Source organism: Mustela erminea, chromosome 13 (genome assembly GCF_009829155.1).
Source record: "Mustela erminea isolate mMusErm1 chromosome 13, mMusErm1.Pri, whole genome shotgun sequence".
Taxonomy (NCBI): domain Eukaryota; kingdom Metazoa; phylum Chordata; class Mammalia; order Carnivora; family Mustelidae; genus Mustela; species Mustela erminea.
Window position 1 is genome coordinate 44,287,175 of NC_045626.1, and position 21,251 is coordinate 44,308,425.

Genomic DNA, 21,251 nt, shown 5'->3' on the forward strand with positions numbered 1-21,251 from the left:
CCACGGGGGAAGGGGCAGGCGCGGACCTGCAGAGTCTCCAAGCCAAGCTAGGGGGAGGTAATGGGCTGGCCACCAGAAGCAGCGACATCAGAGGGAAGGAGGTCCAACTTGCCTCATCACCTAGCCTCACCCAGGATAGGAAAACAGAAGAGGCTCACAGGTGCTTTCCATCAACAGCTAATTAAATAAGTAAATATTTCTCTGGAGTTTACTGCGAAGACACTGTGCTAGTGCAGCTAAGGGTAGAGGCTGATTTGGAAAAGTAACTTTCCAATAAATATTGCTGTATTTCATATGCAAAAATGATGCCACTTTCTTCCTCCTTTTTCTGTAAAAACTTTATTTCCTGAAAGAATAATCTACCTATTCCTCCAGTTCTACTTAAATACAGCATCAATAAAAGATCTCTGTTCAAGAGACTGGTAGCACCATTTACACCAGGAACTGGGGAGGTGGGGGAGAGAGCTAGGAGGAAGGCTTTTTCATGGCTAATCTTTAAATATTCGAAAATAAAACAAAACATTAAGATAAAATTAACGGCTGCTTACCTAGGTTGAAAGACCCAAACTGTACTCTAAGTATTTCTTAAGATGCCTTAGGAGAAATGTGTACTGATTTTTTTTTAGGTTGTAAGACCTCCATAGGACTCAGATAATACATTAAATGTGATCATCTCCTTACTAATCCTATTAAAGGCCGTTATAAGTATTTTTATTATGCTTTATATAATATATATTCTGTATCTCATGCACATATCCTTTTAAAACATGGGGCTCTACTATATTATGCAACATAGCTTTGTAAAATTCTTTTTGTTCAGACTCCTGGGATATTACAAATGAGCTGGCAATAGTTCACTGAGATCTAAAAACATTTCGGGTTTTCTCAGTTTTTCTCAATCCTTTACGTCAAAAAGCATATCTCCCGAGGCTTCCGCAGAAAGCCATCCTATGGGAGAGAAATGCATTCACTGAAGTCTGGACCTGTCAATGAACAGCCTGGTCCAAACGAACAACCAGGACAACTCCAGCCAAGTTACCCACAGACTTTCACTTTCTCAGTTAAAATACAGGAAGCACAATGCAATCATGGTAACATAAAAAGGCTAATTAATGACCACTGGACTAGACTATCTGATGGAGTGTGAAATCCATCTGAACATTGATCATATATGGTTTTTCCCCCTTTTACAGGGGAGCAAAAAGATGCTGATGTGTTCTCTTAGATGTGAGCCTCCTGAGAGGCATGTTTCTGCAGATGTGGCGGGGGTGGGGGGGTGCTGGTAGAGTCTGGTAAGATTATGGTCACCTGACACGTGGGAACATTGTAGCCCTTCTGGAGACGTGCTCCCCAAAATCAATAGGTCAAAAAGATTTCCCGTATCTAAATGGCATTACAGTAAAATGCACAAGAAATCGACTTGAAATACATTATTAAGAGTGTATTACAAACTGGCTTAAACTCAGACTTCCGCTGTCATCGTCTTCTCTGGATAGAGCAGGAACGGGCCATGAAGCCGGTGAGGGACGATCCATAGTGCAGCCCCACAGGGTCAGGAGTGCTCACCCCCACCTGACGGTCAGGGCCATTCTAGGAACCGGTAAAGAACATCCAAGCCAGGCTCCTGGGTGGCTCTGTGGGTTAAAGCCTCTGCCTTAGACTCAGGTCATGATCTCAAGGTCCTGGGATTGAGCCCCGCATTGGGAATCTCTGCTTAGCAGGGAGCCTGCTTCTTCCTCTTTCTCTGCCTGCCTCTCTGCCTACTTGTGCTCTCTGTCAAGTAAATAAATAAAATCTTAAAAAAAAAAAAAAAAAGCCCAAGCCCCAGACTGGCTCCAGAACAATTAAATCCAAACCTCTAAATGTGAGGTCCCTGATACTTCTGGGCTGAGAGTCATGGGTTTCTACAAAGAGTAATTTCCAAATGGGATCAGTCAAAGGTAAAAATACTCCTGAATGCAAGAGCCATCTTAAGAAGTTCCTGGGGTGTCTGGGTGGCTCAGTCAGTTAGGCATCTGCCTTTGGCTCAGGTCATGGTCTCAGGGGTTCTGGGATGGTGTCGGGCTCTCTGCTCGGCGGGAAGTCTGCTTCTCCCTTGCACTCTCCCTTTCTCTCTTCTCTCTCTGACATAAATAAATACATAAATCTTTAAAAAAAGAAGTTATTAAAATATTAGTTGTTGGGACTGTTGTTCCAAGGTGGCTGGGTGTGCGTGCACACGCACATGTGTTTATAAAACAGTCACGTGCTTCCTCAGCATTATTGTTCTATTGTTTGTTTGCTTGTGTTGTTTGCTTATTGCATTTGGGGCAACCTGCACATAGAAAGGCATGCATCAGAGAAATGATAGTTGTAGCATCCCACGAGGGACTGCTTTGTTGCTCAGGTGCCAATTACGTTGCCTGCCTGAAGAATGCAAACTCCCAAAAAAACCTTGGCCAGCCCTGCCAGAGCTGGCTGGATGATTCTGTTCTGGGCCAGGAAGCACTCACCATTCCCCACAGCAATCAGCTGGCAAGGACTTTGCTCACACACACAGATTCTCTCTCTCTCAGGTCTCGTGGCCAAGAGCTTTTCGGGCATTCTGAACAAAACTTCTCCTTCAAGGCGTCCTTGTTTCCAGAAGGCCCGTCTACACGCTCTGCATACACATGTATTTTGCCGGAGGAGAGATTTTCTTTAGGATTTCCTTTAAGGGCGCATGGACCCCAGGCAGGGTCAAAATGACCTGTGGAGAGAGGCCTGAGGAGACAGCATATGCCTTCCTTTCTGCCTTGCCTGAAATTCGAAAGAGCATCTTTGAGTCTGGGGAAAAGAAGGCTGGAGAGCTCAGGAATGTCTTCATTTCCTTTCCTGTCATTAAGCCCCTCCATAGCCTGGGCTTTGTCAGCTCCAAGCTGACTCCTCCGTCTCCGGTGTGAGGCCAGGCTGCTTGGATTTTGCTTCATTTGGGATCTAATTCAACGTCGTTATATGCCAAATACCTCCGGGGTGTCCTACTTTTCCAGATCTTCTACCATGTCAGAGCTCCTATGGCTTCATTTTTCTGTCCTTCGGGAGAACAGCACCCAACCGCCTCCCACCCTTGCCAGAGAGAGAGAACTGTAGGCTGGCCTGCCTCCTACTTGAAACACCATGCCAACGCAATTGGGGATCTTTGGTGAAGATTATGAAAAGATGAATTACTGTGGCAAAATGTTGCTGGCCAGGTCTGAAAATAAATGGAGCATGCTCTGAATTTGAGTGAAAGAAAAAAGTGATTCAAAAGCACTTTGAAAATTGGGCTAGAGGAAAAAAAATATATTCTTTTCTCTGCCTCCACCAAAGTTTCTCCTCGTTTCTTTCTTCCCTCCCTAACCAAACCCTATTAATTTCCACTTCTAGGAATTCCTCAAGTCTGAGAAACTAATGGAGAGGGAAATAGGCTTGTTTTGAGAAATATTTCAAACCATGCAGCCTCTGCAAGAAATCCCAGTGCCCTGAGATGTCCTGGGCTCTGGAGCTGTCCTGACTTGTGGCTGGATTCCTGATCTGCCACATAATAACCGTGGGCGTTGAACGATTTTCTTGATCTCTTTGTACCTCAGTTTCCCTGCTAATGAAAGGAGCATAAGATTCCAAAGTGTTAAGATGAGGATTCAATAAAATAACGTGACATATTCGTCTGTGCGAAATAGTGTCTTCTTTGGAAGATGCACATTAATCGTGAATGCTTTCGATTTCGAGTTTTATCTTTGGAACTTCTGGTTATGTCACCTTGAACGAGTTATTTAAATTCTCTAAGCCCTAGTTTTTTTCAAATATTCAACAGAAGTTTGAAAGTTAGCTCACAGTGTATCATAGTTTTAGAAAAGCATCCTTTTAAGCCACTTTCAGATTCATAAAGATAAATAAAATAGTTTTCTATTAACATGTATATAGCTCTGTCTCAAAATAGTTGCTTTACTAGTTTATGGAAAATTTGCTAAAAACACGGTTTTCCCCCTTCATAGATTAAATGTGTTTACGTTTAGGTGCCAGGTTCCTCATTTATGTGGCGTGTTTGCTTTGACCCTGGGAATCAAAGAAGGCATTGTACTGGATATTTCGAGGCACAACCACAGAAATGTTTCTGCCCCCCAAGTCTAACTAAGCCAAGTCACTCTACCCGGATTATCACCTGTTCTGTTATTTAATGGGCCCTTGCTGAGACCTTAGGAGTAAGAAGTCAACACTAGAGAAGTCCCCACTGTGGTGAAGGACAGCATTGGGAGGATGGCAAGCTTGTCTGGTCATTCCCTGGGAGGAGCCCAGGGCTGGGGCACGGAGGTGAAGGAGAGGTCGGTCCCACCGAAGAACTGCATTCCAGCCAGGACACCAGGATCAGACCGCAACAGCAGGTGCAGCCCGCCTGATCGGACCACGCCCTGAGACCCAGTCTGTCCCTGCGACTCTCTGCTGGCAGAGATACAATCATGACCGGACGTGATCCGGTTTGGTCTAGACATCAGCCACCTCCATCCCAGGAGGGAGCATTCTCAGGAGAGGAGAGAATCTGGTCTGAGAACAGAAGCAGGAGAAGGGGGTGCCACTGGTGGCAATCCTCCTGTTCTTTTAGTGACAGTCTATGACTAAGAGGTTGCAATTCGGTGGATACATATATGGACCTAGGAGGTAAGAGTCTGCCATGTTACGCAATGCCTAGGGTCAAGAATAGCCTGCCATGTTTAAAGAAGCTCTGGGGTCTGCGAAGTGGGAGCTTTATGATCTTTTTCTTCTCTTTTCAGGGATGAGCTGGGAATTGAAGCACCACCCAAGCTCTCCCAAGTCCCTAAGTGGTGGGAATCAGCTCATGCAAACCCCACCACCACCACGTGCTCTAGGCCACCCATTAAAATGCATGCACGCATATACACACACGTGTATACTCCTACACGTGCACCCATGCCCCCTTCAGCAGGGCCCTCAAACCCCTGCATGTCAGCAATCTCCTGCTTCACCTTTCCTGCGAGGCTAAAAATCTCCGGTACCTAGTGTCTCCGTTCTCCCCCGCACAATCCGCGCGGCACACCTCAGCCGCCAGCCTCTGCACTGATGAGAGCAGGGACGAGAACTTGCCTCTCACTACTCCACGCTTCGCCGTGCACGACACATAGGAGCCATTCGTCAAAGCAAAGGACAGAGAGAGGCAAGGAAGGAGGGAGGAGGAGGGAGAGGAGAGAAGGAGCTCCTACAGCTCAACCAACAATAACTTGCCCCAACTTCAGTCATTAGCATGTTTCTTTTCCCATTTTTGCTCTAATTCCAAGCTCCCAAGAGGAAAGAGCGATTCCAAACTAAGATCAAATACGCCACTGCTCAAAATAAATGTATTTCTCAAACAGTCTATAGACATAAGCGTGGATGCTGTATTTTCCACATGTATATGAATGATGCAAGTCAGAAGTTGGTTAAAATGCCACGGGAAGGAAATGGTTTAGTAAATGTGGTGTATCTATAGGGTGGAAAACTGTGGCACCTGAAAAAACTGTGTTTTAGAAGAATATTTAATTGCATGGGAAAATTCTCACAATATATCTTCAAGCAGAAAGGGAAAGCAGACAGTACAACCAAAATGTATGTGTCCGTATGTATGAAAGGGTAGAAGGGTATATATTCCAGAACGTTAACAATGGGTATCTCCATGTAATGAATTACAAGCCATTTTATCTTTATACCTTTACACATCTTCCCCCAAATTCTTGCAAAATTTACATATATTAAGTTTATAATAAAAAAAGGAGATTATTATGAGTAAATAAAATCCATATGAACACAAAATGAAAAAGAAATGATTTAAGAGAATCTCCACATGCAAATGAAGAGCCCCAGAATGTCACGGTCAGTACCAGATGTCATAAAGCCACGAAGGCCTATTACAATTATTGTTTCCCAGATCGAGATTCCCAGAAACTTCCATTGCTGCGTGAGCCATTTCCAATTACTCTCTACAACAAACCAAGCTCTTCATTTTACTGCTCAGTTTCCAGGCAAGACTAGCTGGGATCTCTAGGGAAATGATGTGACTTAATACTTCCCTTCTCCTGAAAGCTGCTGCCCCACCACAGCTAGCCTCCTTGTGCTCATTCTCTTGCTGCTGCTTATAGCCTGCTTATTTGTGTGTTTGTGAGGGTTGTACAGACACAGACCACCCCCCGCGCGCACACACACGGGAAACTGTAGAGGAGCGACTCACCGTTTGGAACCTTGGGAAGACATGTCTCCATGTGTACCATGATAACATCTGCTTCTAATTGAGATGATTTATCAAAGTGGCCATCAGCAGGAACGGGTCAGCAAGAGCATAAATCTAGTGCAAACACTTTCGGCTCGGAGCCTGGAAACATAAAGTCTGGTCTGGTTCCTGACGTTAAGTAGCTAGCTGGCTGAGCCCATGTAAATCAGTTAATCTCTCCATAACTCAGTCTCTCCAACTGCGAAGTGGAATTAATAATAGATAGTGATGGCCTGTTTGTGTCTCTGGTCACAGGGGTGCTACTCCTTCCCTCATTTATTCTTCCAATAACCATATATCGAGGGGCTCTGTTGTGCCAGGCACGAATTCCGCCTCCAGAATCCCTCCACCCCACACTGCTCCTTGTCCCCACAGATGTGCTGCCTAAGGACTCCTGGGCCCCCACCAGCCCTGGTTCACACTGCCTGTCCCTTAAGCCACCGAGGTGGAATTGGAGGAGGGGTGGAGATTAGGAGAAAAGCACAGTGGGTGTCTAATACTTGCTGTGTGTGTTATAACATGTTATATATCACATATCATAACACATGACAGATGACTGTATAAGGTACCAAGAACCCAAAGAACATCACCCTATAAGCAAAGCGCCATGTTATTGTTGGCCTGGTCATACCCAGAAATGATTAAAGTCTTTCTGTCATTTCATTCTGCAACTGTGTGTTTAATTTCTACATCTCGGTTTTGGCTGTGGCACCAGGACCTACTGAAGGTCAAAAGCAAATACAAAGTCACAGTAAACAAAATAGACAACCCCACAGGCCCCAACAGGGTCAACAGACGGATGATTTGGCTTCTTCTCAAAATGATGGAAAGATTTCCCAGGTCTCACCAGCAGGAGGAGAAGAAGCCCACTCTCCTGGGGAAGCTGAGCTACGTGAGGAAGTGTCATCTCTTCTCCAGAGCGGCCGGGCATCCGCAGACACAAATGCCCAAGAGTAAATATCTCAAAGGAATCCTGGTATTCAGATTTTTTTTTTTAATCGATTCTGGGATGTCTGAATCTTTTATAACAGTACCAGGGATTGCCATATGCTCTGAGTCATAAAGTCAGTGTGGCCAGAGCCCTTCTCTTCTAAACAATGGAGAAGTTGAATCCCAGTCCAAATGGCGGCAGGTAGCCTGGCCCAGAATGGGCAGAAGCGACCTTTACAGACGTGTCTGACTCAGGGAACACCGGGGCTTGTTTGAAGTTTGTCTCGTTTTTCACATTTTTCTTTTTTGAGCGAATCCAACCCAAGGAGGCAGTTTCCAAGCTTTAATTGTTAACGGTAGGGATTCCTCTCAAGTATGTTTCCTAAATAAAAGTGACTGGAACAGAGATGGACCGCAACACCCCCGTGTGCCACGGACTCCAGACCCTGCAAACAGTAGGTCATTCATGTAACAAGACACAGACACATATCGCTCCAGGATGGTGGCCAACATTAACTCTTCTGTGAAAAGAACAGACCTGAAAGTTACATGAGCAAGGAGGGGACCTGTCTACGTGACTGTACACACTGTGTGGCCATGCTCCTGGCAGACAATTATTATTATTCACAATAGCCAAACGGTGGAAGCAACTGGAGGGACCCTCAACAGATGGGCACACAAATGTGGTATATACATACAATAGACTATTACTCAGCCCTAAAAAGAAAAAAAAAAATGTTCTGAACCATGCTAGGACATGGATGAACCTTGAGGACATTATGCTAAATGAAATAAGCAGTCACAAAAGGACAAGTGTTGTAGAATTCCACTTGCATAAGGTATCTAATCAAATTCACAGAGACAGAAAGCAGAATGGTGGTTGTGGGCTGAGGTGTGGGGGAGGGGAGGGAATGAGAAATTCGAGTTTAAGGGATCCAGAATTTCAATGAGGAGAGATGGAAGAGTTTGGTGGATGGATGGTGAGTGTCTGCATACTACTGTGACGGCTTTAATGCCGCAGAAAAGTATGCTTCAAAATGGTTAAAATGGTCAATTGTGTTACCTGTATTTACCACAATAATTTTTTTAAAAAGCTTAGTATTCACAGACTACTAAAAAGTTAAAGTGATAAAGTCTTTTGACCACAGAGACTTCTGTAAATAAAAACAGTCATCAGGAATTATGTTACCTGTAGTGACAATGTATTTACATGTGTCTGCAGCCTTTAAATGTATCTTAGAACTGCCATTTGAATCGCCATTTGATACACAAAAATATACAATATTTGGCAGTTGTAATTGTCAGACATAACTATGCTAATCCTCGAGAGCAAGTGATACTCGGATTTCGATACGCAGTCACACAAAGGAAGAGAGGAAGGAAGGCGGGAAAGAGGAAAAGGAAGAAAGGAAGAAAGAACCCACCAACCCAGGTTGTGATTTTTGCACCCTGGAATGACAATTAGCATTCCTGGAATCACCCCTGCACTAATTAATCATGGATGTCACTCATAGCTTTAGGATACATGGATAAGAAACTGCTTTTAATATCCAGTTCCATATTAAGGCTAGTCTTTTTCATGATTCTAGGAGAAAAGATGGGTATTAACGTCCCTATAATGGCATCAATTTATAATAGCACATGGACATAGCCTAAGATTTGAAAGTCTGGATGCTGACTTTAAAGTCTGGAGACTGGTCTTCTTGCTTTCAAAAGACTCAGTGCAAAGTCTCAGGATTCCTAAATCTCAGCCACCACTGGGTGAGCCTCCTTCCGCAGCGATCCTTCACCCTTACCAAGGTCCGATCAGCAATGATCACTAGAATATGCAATTTTAATTCTTTGTGTAATAGGAGCATCCCCTTGTGCTGATTCATCCACAGATTTTCCGGCCAGATGCCCCATTGGCAAAGCCCCGGAGCCTTCCCTTCATGAGTTCTCCGCTCCAGCCATCCGAAGTAATTCCTTCCTCTCCCCTCTCCCCTGATCTGCCAGTTGCAAACAGAATCTATTCACAGAATAAACAAACCTTCCAGAATGGATAGACTCTACTGCTCTGAGACGTCTGGGGAAAGGGGCTGCCGGGGTCCATGTCTGATCAGGGAGGGGGCCGCTGCCTCTGATGCCTTCCCTTGGGCAGGGTTGAAAGCAAGGCTGACAAGGATGAGCTCACCAGTGAAAAGAAGAAATTGAAGGAAATGCTGGCTCTTGTGGACAAAACAATCTGCGTGTTTCCAAATTTGCTATTTCTGTTCAAATTGGTTTGAAGTTAGTTTTCATTGTAACAGGACTCAGAGACAAGTTCTCAATGAGCTAGACTTAGTTTCCCTGCTACGTGAGCAGAGAGAAATGTACAGTGTGTGTGTGTGTGTGTGTGTGTGTGTGTGCAGGCATACGTATCTTTTTTTTTTTTTTTTTTTTTTTTAATCAGCAATACCATGTTTTAGCCCCAAAGGTTTCAAAGTTGGTCAAGGATTAAGAAGGAGATGGTGACGCCTGGAGGACTGTTGAAAATAGGCTCTTGTTCTCTCCACAACTTTGCCTCAAGGCAAGAAAGACACAAATGGGGCCGAGCCTGGAGCAGAGAAAGGAAACTGACTTTTATGGAGCACTTACTGTGTGCCCAGATGATTCACTGAAGGTAGTTTATTAAATCTTCCAAAACACCTTTCAAGTCAGTGTTGCTATCTCTGTTTTCTGGTTATAGAAACTGAATCCCAGAAAGGAAAGTTACCAGTGATCCACAGGAAGTGGTAGAGATGGAATTAAATCAGGTGTTTCCACCTTCACCCAGCAGGGGGAGGCTAACTGAACCGGCAGAGAAACAGCCAAAAAGGAAGTCTGTTCATTACCTAACAACCAAGCAAACGAAGCTTAGGCTTGCTTAATATGCCTTTGATAACCACCGATAGTCCAGTAAGCACTTTGAAGGGCTCTGAACACGAAGCCCAGCATGGTCATGATAGTGTAGGACATATTAAAACCCCATAAGATTCAGAACCTGATGACAAAACAATGGTCAATTAAGGAACCATTGATTTGTTTTTTTAATGTAAGAATCCAAATTTAATCTTACAAAAAGATTCATATTTGATACCTTGCTCTTTTATTCTTATTTTTTAATGAAGAAGTTGTTTTTTTTTTTTTAAGAAAATAACCCAAGGAGAAATATGATAACCTGTTCATAATCCTCACAAGTTAGACCATTACTCACACCTAAGCCAGCAGCTACAAATCAACGTCAATACTTCCTAGTTGTAGGGAAAAAAAATTGCTGGTGAAACAAACAAACAAGAAAAAAAAACCAACAAACAAAAACAACACACCTCTCTGAGACACTGGATTTAAAAATAGAAACTTATGAAATGACAACTTGCACTGAACAGAAGACAACTAAACTTTTGTACATTCTTCCCACCGCAAGTTGGGCTTAGCACCGTTCCTGGTCTAGATACCCTTGAATCTAGGTGGACCTGACCACCTAACCGTTGGTATACAGCAAACCTGACTCTGTTTCCATTCCTGGACTTCCTCTTTTTAAGATTGACCATTTCTTGGAACCCAGCCACCATGCTGTGAGGAAGCCCAAGCAGTCTCAAGGACAGGATCAAGCAGAGAGGAAATGAAGTCCCTTGGCCACAACCCCATCTGAGTTCCCAAATAGTTAGCTGTAGCAACTATGAGTCAGTCACCTTGGAAGTGGACCTTCCCCCCTTGTCAAGCTGTGGGAAGCAGAGATAAGCTGTTCCCACTGAGCCCTCCCAAATGGCACATCTATGAGCAAAACCAATGACTGTGGTTGTTCAAAGCTACCAAATTGCAGGATGAACTAGAATGCCTTAATTCACTGCTTCCTTAGCATTTAATAGAACTTGAAATTACATAGATATTTGTTTTTATCATTTATTGCCTGTCTCTCTCAGGGAGCATAAGCTGACTTCACTTATCAAGAAAAAGAACTGTACCTATTTCCATTCATCTCTCTACACCAGCCGCAAACAGAGTCTTGCTCATTAGAGGTACTCGATAAAATACTTGTTCACTGAAAAGATACACGACAGCAACATATGCTGATGCTCTACTTCATCCTCCCTAATTTACAGATGAAAACCATAAACTGGGACAATTTAAAACATTCTTCAAGTACCTTGAGGCTTGTTGGTTTGTTTGGGGTTTTTGTAAGATTTTGCTTATTTATTTATTTATTTAAGAGAGAGAGCGTGCACACATGTTCAAGCGGGGGGAGGGACAACCGGGGAAGGAGAGAATCTCTAGCAGACTCCTTGCTGAGCATGGAGCCCAATGTGGGGCTCGATCTCATGACCCTGTGATCATGACCTGAGCCAAAATCAAGAATCAGATGCTCAAGAGGCTGAGCCACCTAGGCGCCCCTACACTGCGGTTTTCATAAAGCAAAAGAATAACAATAAGAAAAAAAGATCAAATGGCAAATATCAGAGCGGACTCTGTGTGAAAACATGACCTACAGGGTCTCTGCTCAAGAATGGTGCCTCACTGAGCAGAGCCCGTCAAATATTCAAACATGGCCACAGTGTCCGTCTATAAGGTTTCTCTTCTCTGGGTTAAACTATTCTATTTCACCAATTATTACTCAAATGATACAGCCTCAAGAATGAAAATTGCACAGGATACGGTCCTTGGGCGAATCCATTAATCTCTCTGTGTTTCACATGCAAGGTCTATAAAGTCACTATGTTAAAAAGTCCTATTTAATATGATTTTTTTTAATGTTACAAATGAAATAAGAGTTGTAAGAACATTCTTACTGTAATGTAACTTAATTACAAATCGCCATCATTTTCATGAAGACTGATGAGTAAGCATTTGTGAAGCACGTAGAATATTACCTGGTACATAGTAAGCGCTGTAAACACAAAAGTTGAATATAATAAAACAATGGGATGAGCTTGCAACCCCTTACTACCAACAACCCTTCCTGTCTTTTTGACCTCACTTCCTACTACTTTCATCCTTGCTCATTGCTTCCCAGACATACTGGCCCTCTATCTAGGCTCTGAACTTTTTCCTACCTTGGGAATTTTGTACTTGCTGCTCCTTCCACCTGGAGAATTCTTTTTCTGGATCTTCCTATGTTTGCCTCTTACTCATCCTTTACAGTTCAGGTCTTCAGAGAGGCTTTCTCTGACCACTCTCTATGAGTAAATTTCCCCCTTTCCCTTATCAAATCACTTTCCAGCATGTCATCCCATTTTGTTTTCCATAAGATTTATTCCCATATATAATTGTCTTGTGTATTTGGGCACTATTTCACAGCCTTTCTCTTCCCACTAGAATGTTAGCATACTGGGAGCCCAGACCTTATCTGTCTCATTTGTGATTAAATCCCCAATGTCTAGAAAAGTACCTGCATTTCATAGATGTTCAATAAATATTTGGTGAATGAATGAATGAGTGAAATCTCTCTTTTGGCTACCTTCTGGTGTGTCAATTATCCTCATAAACTGTATCACCCAGTAGTGGATCATCACACTAGATGATATCACCCCAAGAGTTATTGCAAATATTATTGACATCTATGGATGCAGCCAGAGATCAAATGAGCTCTTTTGGCAACCACATTCCAATCTTACTCGCCCGGTGCTTTCTTTCAACCTGGTTCCCTGAGCCTTTTTCCTAGTGCTACTCCTAGACAAAGTTTCCCCTTAATATATTTATGCTTGTCCACACCTGGATGGTGCTTTTAACAGTTCCCTCCCCACCTATGCCTAAGGCCATTGCAGCAGATAAACACAGTAAAGCACAGGAACTGCCCCAGGTTCTGCCTACAACCTCCTTCTTGTACCCTCTTCAAGACTTCTCTGACCTAGATCTCTATCTGGCTGGCTTGGTAGCCAAATGCTCCCTCCCGGCAAGCTAACCTCTTTAGGTCACCCTATCAACGGGCCTAGCCAGCTTTTGACTCAACATATCTCCAGGATTGACACCCTGCCCTCTACACTCCCATCCCCACCCATGAACACTACCTTCAAGTCCAAGCTTCCGAACACAACCCTCCCTCATCCAGGAGACAAGAACAGCCAGTACTGGGGTGTGTGTGTGTGTGTGTGTGTGTGTGCACGCACGCTCGTGCACGCGTGTGTGTGCTGTGCGCAACTGTGGGACTTCACATTTACCCCTGTTGAAGTCTATATTGTTAGATCTCACCCACTGTTTCAATATCTCTGGATTTTTATTCAGTCATTCAGTTGATTTGCTAATCTCATCCTGCTTCCCATAATCAGTGTGTCAAGGTGATCAACATGTCCTGAACAATCTCCTCCAAGTCACCGATAACAAATACAGCACAGTGCAGATCAAAGACAGACTCCTCAAACATTCTCCAGGTTGACAAGGATCCCTTCATCAGCCATCTCCAGGAACTGGTGGTTGCTTCAATATTGCCGAAACAGAGGCTCATCCAACCCACATGTTCCCTCAAATTCACAAAAGAATTTGCCAGCTGCCTTGCTGGAATTCGGGAGTCTGTCTGTCCGTGTAGTTCCTGTGCCATGCTTACAGGAACACATAGTTTGGAATTGGAAATACTCCTACGAGGGTTGGGACCATCGTTAACTTTACACCCATTCACCTACCAGAAAAGAATTGGCCAGACACTAAGATTTAGGATAGGGTGCCCTAAGCTTTCTAGACTAAAGAAGGGTCTCTGATGACACCTGGAAGCAATTACTGCCTGCTCAGTCTTGACAGGCTCTCCCCCACCTCCCAGAGAGCCACAGAGGATCCAGATGGATTCCCTTGCCTGCCCTGGTTGGATTTCTTGAGGAGGACAGATTGATCACACACCCATATGGCTGTAGTTCAAAGCAGTGAGTTACACAGTAAGGTGCCTGAGGGAGAGGATGTCTTTCTGCCAGAGTGAGAACACAAGTAGCTATAAAGTTGGAAGTCCAAACCCAAAATGCTACTACAATGGAACAGGAATGGGGAAGCTATTCAGGAAAGTGATGTTATCTTATGAAAGCATCTTGCACTATAAAGAAAGGAGAGATAGAGGCAAGGATTATTTTCTATAAAGAACAATGGGAAAACTACCTTTAATATGACCTTCCAGGGCCTCTATATCTATCTGAAAGAGATGCACCAAAAGGCTGGGGGATGAGAAAAAAAGCAAACTAGTTATTAATTATACTAGAACTTATTGGCTTTACGTTTATATTTTCATAGATTTTTTTCTTGTTCATTAGATTATAGTAGTGAATGATTGATTCATGTCTTTCTTAACAAAAATATCAACAGCCCTCCCCCCCACCAAAAAAGGACTAGAACATTCTTCTACTACTTGAGGAGTTAAAGATTTAACATGCTACAAATGCATCTTCTGCTTAGGTGACCAGCTTAATGATGGTCATTTGGAATGAGTAGTATGAAAAATGTGGGCGAGACAAACAAATAATCAGGACCCAGAATTTGTAGTCCAAATATATTTTATCCCATTCTCTAAGGTATATCCAACTTGGCTCTTCATTAAACCTGCAAAATGTAGCATAGCTCATTCTCCAAATTCCTAGAAAATATAACTTTAATGTTTTGTGGGAAAAAATCAATTTTTCTTTATTAACTGAGAAGAAATAAACATGAATCTTTTAACTAACCAAACATAGCAGAATCACAGATGCCAAATATTAGAAGGTGTGAGTCCAAGTTACTTTTTGAAAATATCAAAAAAGGTACCAAAAAAAAAGAAAAGAAACAAAGAAAATATCAAAAACAAACATACCTTTGTTTATTCATTTAATAAGTATTTAACAGGCATTTACTGTATGCATATCCTTTGTTAAATACTTTAAGAATGTTGCCAAGGCATATAAGAAACCATTTCTCTTCTTTAGAATTATACAATGTTTTTATAGAGGTAAAATAAACCCAAATATCTGTAAAAATGGAAGAATTATATATGATATAAACTTGTTAAATTACTAAGTTGTACACTTGAAACTAATGTAACATTGTGTATCAACTATATTCAAATTATTTTAAAGGGGGGTATTGTATATGATAGCACAATGTTTTCAAAAAATGTTTGTTTCGGTTATCTGCTATGAGGTCACAAATTGCCACAAACTTAGCCACTTAATGCACATTGTCTCATGGTTTTTGTGGTTCAGGAATCTGGGCACAACTTAAATTGGGTTGTCTAACTCAGGATGTCTCAGAAGGCTGCAGTCAAGAAGCCAGCTAGGGTTGGGGTCTCATCTGAAAGCTCGATTGGGGAAGAATCTGCTTCTCAGTTCACTTAGGTGGTCGCTGGCAGCACTGAATTCCTGTCTGGGCTATTGGACTGAGGGGTTCTGTTTCTAGGTGGCTATTTGCTAAAGGTCGCCCTCAGATCCTTGCTGTGTGGACTTCCCAAATGTGACAAATCATTGCAGCAAGCCCGCAAGGAAGAGTGTATACTACCAAGATAGAACTCACAACCTCTTATAATCTGATCACAGAAGCAGTATCCCCTCAAGATACTGGATTCAATAGAAGCAAGTTACTCAGAGAGAGAAGATTACACAAGGCAGTGAATATCAAGAGACAGGGGTTATTGAAGACCACCTTAGATATGACCAACCACAACGTTTAAACATGAAAATAAGCAAACATAAGTATAAAAAAATAACACTCATTCAAGTTTAGTAAGCGCACCCCTATGACTTGACTACGTAAAACATCTACTAGATGTAAGAGAATGGGAAGACTTCATTGCACTGTTAGAAAAGTAAACATTTGACTTGAAAACCAGAGTCCAAAACACTTTCCAAAGCCATCAGGAGATGGCAACCAACTACCTTCTTAAACCAAGAGCAGTAGGTTCCACCTAAAAAAGATACATCACGTTAGCTTTCCATGATTTAAATGGCCACATATGTACTCACCATTCCTAAATGTTATCGTCAACAACTGAGCCTGGTGAAAATACAAAATTCAGAGGAGTGCTTACATCTGCATTTGGTCTTGTTATGTCTATTATTTTAAAAAGCAATACTCTGTGCCCTATGCACTACTTCTTTGAAATTTGTGTTGTGAAAGTCAGCCTCTCTGTCTCATTTGCTGCTCTCAAGTGTTCTGGTGTTTGTGCAATAAATGAGGGGTGGAGATGGATGGATAGAAGCCAGATCCACAAGTAGCTACATCTCCTCTGTCTCTCTTAGAGCAAAGTGTAAAGGATGATGTTTGTCCTTCTCTCCTACTTCAGAGGAAACTATCAAGAATTCTGTGGCTCATACTGACAGGGAATACAGCACCACTGCCATGACTTCACCAACAAACTACTAGTGTCAGCTGCCACCATAACATCTTATCTAAGTAGGTCCCTCTTCCCCAGCCAAATTCCCTAATGGCTGAGGATTTTTTTGTCTGCACAGAGTAGTGAGTCTTGGTTGTCCCTTGACATCATGACAATTATTATCAAATGCAAGTATCGGTAGCTAAGAAGCATGATGTAAAAGCAATTTCCCATAATTTCCCTTGTTTTAGTATCTCTGAATGGAACCTCAACTTATTATTGCTGAGATCCCCATTAAGTGTCATATGTAATTTTTTCTCCTTTCAATGTCTCCCCCTTCCTGTTCTCTCTCCTTCCTTCTCTCCTTACATCTTTAAGACAAAATATCATCATCCCCAAAGAGTGATGATGGCATGTGGAGGCTTATGTAGATAAGCTGATGAGTTCCTTAAGCTCTAGGGTATGGGTGTAGGCTTCAGTATTTTTTAAGGTTTTTTTTTTTTTAAGTATTTTTTAAGTTTCAGTATTTTTTAAGTTTCCTGAATAATAGTTTTACTGTGTGGCCAGGGCCAAAAGCTTTTCTAGTACTTGGCCTGATTCTCTAACTACATTTGGTCTCTATATTTGAAGGAGTAAAAAGAGAAAGAAGTTATGAAGCATGTAGGAGAGACACCAAGTATTCAAATTTATCCTTTATATGGTGGGTTCAGTGAGAACCATGGCTCTCAAACTCAGCACACATTAACATCCCCTTGGGAACTGTTTTAAATCCTGATGTCCCACTACACTGCAGCTCAATTAGGTCAGAACCTCAGGAAGTGGGACCAAGGATGATCTTCCAGGATGGCTCCCAGACAGAACTGTCCCTCCTCCCTGAGACCAGCTTCCCTTCAATACCTTCAAAGCTCTCCAGGTGATTGCAAAATGCCACAAGGCCAACACCTACTAAGTTAGGATCATTTCATTTTATGACCTAACCAAGCATCATGTTTAAAATCAAATATGCCTACTTGAACACAAATGCTAACAACTGCCTAAACTTTACTTCCATGCACTTGACGCATATGGAACTATGAGTTCCACAGTACTCAGTACTAGCGTGTTACGGGACGGGGCTACAAAAACAAATGCAACAGGCTCCACCTCCCAGAATTCCTACAGTCCAGGAAAGGAAAGAGACGTAAATAAATGCTTCTGATACGATGTGGTACATGCTTTGATAGACAATGGGGATATATGGAATATAGAGGGAGTTACTTAGTTTGAGGTGACAGAGACAAGGGAGGGGACACAGGGTATGGCAACAAAAGAACACCCTTCTTCAAGACAGTTAAATGGTACTTTCAAGTTGGTCATGCACAGCAGGCAATCTAGGTAGAGCCTGAAGGAGCCAGGAGTTATGAAATTCCCTGATGCATAAAACAACAAAGTGTGATAGAAAGAATGGAAATGGGGCCAGAGTGGAAGGCAAAGCCTTAGCTGGGAAGCAAATGGCAGGCCATTCCCAAGGGCTGAGCTTTATCCATTGGAAAGGGACACCCAGAACATGCGGGCAATGCTGAGATCAATTCCTGATTTTAAACAGGTGACTCTAAAGCATCATTCCTGACTTTGAAGGTCACGAAGAGTAGCTAGAAGGAGAGCAAATTTCAAGATCTGGACTAAGCCAATGGCAGCAAGAGGAGAAAGGAAAGAGGATTCGGTAGCTGATTCAGTGTGTCCTGACTTTCCGGATTGAGCAACTAGGTAAATGAGGAGTGTTGTACTAACTGATGGAGGGCATATCTGAGAGACGCTGGTCCCAGGAAAAGACAAAGTCTGGTCTACCTCATGGAAGCACTTCAACATGGGACTGATCTTCAGAAACTCCCTCCCCACTCCCCAGGGTTTAGGACTCAGCTGCCATCATGGAGCTTGGCTGAGGGCCTCATTCCCTTGACTCTCAAGCCACACAGCCATTTGGAGCAGCCGCTGGAATTACTGATTATGTTTTAGGGTGATCACCTTTTTTTCAACCAGAACGCAGAAGTGCCCAAGGAAAATTCATTCTTCCAACTTTCTGGAATGTAGTTTTACCTCCCATCCCCAACCTCAGAGTTTCAGGACTCAGGACTCTTGTGATTCTCATCCAAAGAAAGTCTTGGACTCACCACGGTCCCCTCCCCAAGGGACAAGCAGGAGGTCTAATAGGCTCTGGAGGACAGCGGGGCCCACATTACTTGTAAAGCAGTACTTGGTAAATGGAAAGGCATAAGGCCCTACACGTCAACCTTTATTTAGGTCATTCTCCGAAGACAGGTTCTCTGGAGACAAGTTGCCTTGAGCCAGACCAGACTACCCCAGGCCAGTCAGTAATCCTACATGTCTGGAGAGTATCACACCATCTTCTTTTCTGGGAAAACAATGAGAATGGTGACTTAAAAAGCTAGAAAGTGAGTTAACTGTTCCCAAAATTCCATGCTACTTTAACATTCTGTGGTCATGTTTTTGTTTTTGTTTTTGTTTCATTCGGACAGATGCCTCAAATTTTGTCAAAACAGAGAGAACTGCAATCATGCCCTGTTACGCTGACATTATTCACACTTGCTAATGATTAACTCCCTTTGACACTGCAGCGTTGTAGACGCCAGAGTTGAACAAACAGCTTCAGGGGGCCCAGAAATGAGTTACACTATACTGGGCCAACTGACTTGGAAGAGCTCCAGTGCTATTTCCCTAGTTTAGACTTGTCCTAAGGGGCATTTCCATTGGGGGACCTGAAGTTCTGGAATTCCTTCCTCTTCCTAGTTCAACAAAACTCTAATTTATTGACCTTCAGGGCACAGTGTAAGACATCTGTTAAGTTTGGCATTTCCTTGACCTGTACAGAGAATTCTATTCAGTAGAAAAGGTCTGCCTGCTTTAATTCCAGGCTTTGTATTTAGAATGTGCATGTGTTCGGCTTTGATCTAAAGAAGGCACCTTTTTATAAACCCAGGAAACAAAAACACGTTGCTCCTTTGTATCAAAGTGGCTCCCTTTGGAATCTCACCTCAATATAGTACCTTCTTCAAGTGTGGCAAACCTTTGGATACATAACCAAGAATCCTTCCTTCACTGTACAGGGGAAGAGGAGAGAATGTACTGAGAAGCAAACTTTCATGTTCTAAATGGAAAAAATCAGTCCTGTAAGAATGTGAGAAAATTCCTCTAGATAAGCTGAACAATTGTTTTATGAGCACTGCCTAATAGTTCCTGTTCACCTTGGATGTGAAAGATGCTGAAACATTAATAAGCTTTGATACCAAGGAAAAGGGACAGAAACACAGAGCTCCTACCCTCCTACCTTGCACCCCAGCAAACCCCACCCCCCGCCACTGGAAGCCCAGCAATGCCTGATGGGTCTCAGAGATGGAGGAAAGTAGGCTAAAGGGAACACGTTCTCCCAGCCAAATGAGGGTCCCCTGGGTAACACTCAATATTGCTGCTTCTCTACCTTCTCATCTCCTACCTCTGCTATAATGGAGATGTTCATGGGATTTAAGCTGAGAGAGGCCTGGGGTTAGATGTCTATAGTTCCCCCGTCAGCAAAAGGGGGAGATGGGAAACTTGCATGAGGGTTGGTAGCCCCCCAATCCCACCATGTTATAAGAAGCAAACCCCCGGACTTAGGAAAAAAAAAAAAAGTCATGTTTTTATTCCAAAATGAGAGATTTCTTTTTTAGTGTATCCAGATCAAAAGGGGAAATAATTCCAATTTGTTTATAGAAAATGTAGACATGCCCTGGGGTTATGATAAATTGAGATCTAGGTTTCCAGTGGGATTTGAGCCCGCACAGCTTACAATAATGCTAGACTGTTTGCACTGTCTTTAATACAGACAACGTCCTCAGACCTTTCAAAGCCAGTATAATTGAAAATCGTAGGCAGGAGAAGATTAAGCTGTTTGATCAAGGATAGAAAAAGATACATTTTCAATGAAGTTTAAAAGGAGCCAGGAAGTTGAAAAAGATTGCAGAAAGTTGACTAGGGACTATCTATGAGATTTTCAGGAGTGAGCCCACAACACTCTTCATGGAATGTGTTTATTCTCTAATCATCTAAAATTTGGATGGCATCAGTGATTGAATACAGAAGGAAGGGGGTTTTTTTGTACTTAAGTATCAAAAGGAAACAAAATTATATATTCTTAAACAAAATATGTGATATTTTGTAATGGAATTGCCTTGACTTGCTCGTGGTACTTTTTGCGAAGAGCAACCACAAAGATTGAGTACAATCTACTGATGGAGAGCACAGCTAACGGGCACCTGCCCAGATCCAAACCATCAGATTGACTTTCATAAGTATTTTTAATTACGCCAGAATCATCCAGCAAAACAGAGCAAGACATCCCCTCTGTCTCATGTGATTTTTTGCTGATCGAATGCAAACTAGTGCCAGGTCCTCCTTAAATAGTTTAGCCGAAACCCTGTAGTCATTTGCAGTGGTAAGAAAAGATCTGAAGCCAAAATTTATCTGACTTTAAGAGTTATCTCAACAGCTCCAAATTGCAAGAGTCATGAGGGCACTGACTGGAGAGCCCAGGTGGGATCAAGTTTCTGGCTGCAAAAGAAATTTAAAAAAAGGGAAAATCTGATTAAGATAAGAAAAAATCTACATAAAAATACACAGTTGTATCTTTGCTACGGCTCCCATAATGCTGGCTATATGGCTAAACACTCAGAAACGGGATTTCTCACATTTCTGGTGGCTAGAAGTCCGAGATCCGGGGGTGCATGGAGTGGGTTTCTTCTGAGCCAGCTCTCCTTGGCTTGTAGAAGCCTCTCTGCTCCT

General features: G+C 42.7%; 1 long non-coding RNA gene across 2 annotated transcripts in view; it reads right to left on the minus strand.

Annotated features, from left to right (window-relative positions):
* LOC116571830 overlaps positions 1–16,149 on the minus strand; it is a 38,699-nt gene extending 22,550 nt beyond the window's left edge. For both annotated transcript variants that reach the window (XR_004278010.1, XR_004278009.1), the window contains exon 1: positions 16,087–16,149. This is a non-coding gene — a long non-coding RNA (uncharacterized LOC116571830). The remainder of the gene's footprint in view (positions 1–16,086) is intronic.
* Between the last annotated feature and the right edge of the window lie 5,102 nt (positions 16,150–21,251).